This window comes from Chrysochloris asiatica, unplaced genomic scaffold, assembly GCF_000296735.1.
Source record: "Chrysochloris asiatica unplaced genomic scaffold, ChrAsi1.0 scaffold00024, whole genome shotgun sequence".
Lineage (NCBI taxonomy): Eukaryota > Metazoa > Chordata > Mammalia > Afrosoricida > Chrysochloridae > Chrysochloris > Chrysochloris asiatica.
Window position 1 is genome coordinate 6,260,055 of NW_006408542.1, and position 2,777 is coordinate 6,262,831.

The 2,777-nt window shown below is 41.6% G+C and overlaps 1 pseudogene; it reads left to right on the forward strand.

Annotated features, from left to right (window-relative positions):
- The first annotated feature begins 334 nt into the window (after positions 1-334).
- LOC102813762 lies at positions 335-2,368 on the forward strand (annotated as a pseudogene).
- The last annotated feature ends 409 nt before the right edge of the window (positions 2,369-2,777 follow it).

Genomic DNA, 2,777 nt, shown 5'->3' on the forward strand with positions numbered 1-2,777 from the left:
CAGCATCTTTTGTTCATCTGTAACCTGATGTTGAGGAGCACAGTGGCTTCATGTGATAAGCACTGTACTGCATGCCTCAAGGTCCATAATTTGAGCCCACCAGTCACTCTGAGGAAAGAAAATGACATGTCTGCTCCCTCAAGGATTTAAAGCCTCGGAAACCCTATACAGGATTGCTAAGAGTCAGAGCTGACCCCATGGCACTTAACAATGCTAACAACATCTGATGTTATTTCTACCTAATTGTAAGAGAAAAGCAGGGCTTAGCCACAATCTATACCGAACTTTGCCACTAGGATTCACAATATGTTGTAAAAATGGCCTTTGGAGTAACATGTACCCCACGGAGTCGCCAGTTACCAATCGGACTAAGTTTCAGTGGCAATTTGCAAGTCAAGTTAAAACGTCCCCAGAAGTGGCCTTGAACTGAATTTCTCCAGTGCTCTCCCAATTCATATCTAGTGTGGTCCGGAATGTAAAACTGGGACTGGATGCTACAAAACTGTTTGAGGATAAGTGACTTGAAGCCTGGCTGTACATCATTGACTCCTGGACCCAACTGTGACAGATTTAAACTGCATATACCATATGCTGGAGAGATATTAAAATGGGATATCATTTTCAACGTCCAGTACCCAGAGCTACCCCCTGATTTTATCTTCGGAGAGGATGCTGAATTCCTGTCAGACCCTTCACCTCTGCACAATCTTGCCTCCTGGACTCCTTCAAATCCAATATGTCTCTTACTTGTGGTGAAGAAACGTGTGCAACAATATCACCAGTTTCAATGCAGTCGCCTCCGTGAGAGCTCCCGTCTCATGTTTGAATAGCAGACGTTGCCAGAAGAGCCACAGTATGGAGAGAACATGGAAATTTATGCTGGGGGAAAAAAACAACTGGACTGGTGAATTTTCAGCTCGTTTTCTTTTGAAGTTGCTAGTGGATTTCAGCAATATCCCCACATACCTTCTCAAGGATGCAAATGAAGGCCCTGCTGTCTGTCAGTTTTGAGGACATGGAGTGAGGGATATCTTGCTAATATAAGATGATTCTTGGATGAAAGCAGAGAATACCAGAAAGATGTCTACCTGTGATTTATGGACTATGCAAAGACTTTTGATTGTGTGGATAACGTTGCAGAGAATGAGTATTCTGGAACACTTAATTGTGCTCTTGAATAACTTGTACCTAGACAAAGATACAGTCAATCAAACAGAATTGTTTAAGGAAAGATGTGCACCAGGGTTATATTCTTTCACCGTACTTATTCAATCTGTGTGCTGAGCACAGAATCTAAGAAGCTGGAATATGTGAAGAAGAATGTGGCATCAGGATTGGAGGAAGACTCATTAACAACCTGAAATATGCAGATGACACAACATTGCTTGCTGAAAGCAAAGAGGACTTAAAATGCTTATTGATGGAGATCAAAGACCACAGCCTTCAGTATGAGTTGCACCTCAACGTAAAGAAAATAGAAATCCTCACGACTGGACCAATAAACAACATTAAGATAAGTAGAGAAAAGATTGAAGTTGTCAAAGACTTCATTTTGCTCAGATCAACCATCAACACTCACGAAGTAGAAGTCAATAAATCAAACAGTGTATTGCATTAAGCAGATCTGCTGAACAAACCTCTTTAAAGTGTTCAGGAACAAAGATGTCAGTTTGATGACTAAGGTACTCCTGGCTCAGGCGATGGTATTTGCAATAACCTCATATGCATGCAAAAGTTGAAGAGTGACTAAGGAAAACCATAGAAGAACTTATGAATTTGAGTTATGGTGTTGAAACAGAATATAAAAAGTACCATGAATTGCTAAAAGAACAAACCAATCTGACACTGAAGCTACTCAAGTGTACCCCAAGCTGTACTTGTCACCCCAAGTTGAACATGCGTTGGGAGACTCCTCCGCTCTTCATATCCCAGCTTTCCCAGGAGAAGGATGTCTCATTGATTATGTTCCTCAAGCATGCCATCTGCTCACCAACAAGGTGCAATATGTGATTCAAGGATATCACAAAAGGAGAGAGTATATGGCTGCTTTCCTCAGCCACTTTGGCATAGGTGTCATGAAATTTAATGCAGAAGGCTTTACAAAACTCACTCTGCTTCTGATGTGGAAAGATTTTTGCTTTCTTGTACACACTGACCTGCCCTTGTTTTTTCCTTGAGACCAGCCAACTCTCACATTTCAGTCCATCTATCATTTTACCAACAGTGGACAACTTTACACCCAGGCTCAGAAAAATTATCTGTATATCCCCAGATGGAATGACAATGAAAAGGCCAAAAGAGCAAAGGCTTATTTCAAAATTTTGTCCCTCTGTTCCAGGAGGCAGCATTTGCCAATGGAAAGCTCTAGGAAACACCAGTCTGAGAGATGGACAGACAGTCTGCTCTGTCCACATGCATGTCAGCACACACAGCTGCTTCCTGGAAAGCTACTTGGAAGGTCTTTATGGTGGCTGTTTGATCACACAGCAGCTTGGCACACCCCAGACAGCCCCATGTCTGACTGGCAGTAACTCCAGTCCTAGAGCCCTCACCTCTGACTGCTTCTTCTTTCTTTCCTTCATTATATTTTTTAGTTAGAAGAAATAAAATCATGTATCATAATGTAATATTTTTCCATGGAAAGCAAGACATCATAAATGAACACACCCGTATTCCAAAGTCCTTTGTCTCCAAGATCTTGTTTAAGTTTTAAGATTAAACATCCATTTGCTTATTTTTCCCCTCTGGGGGGCAGGGATTTTTTGAAGTCCTTTGGT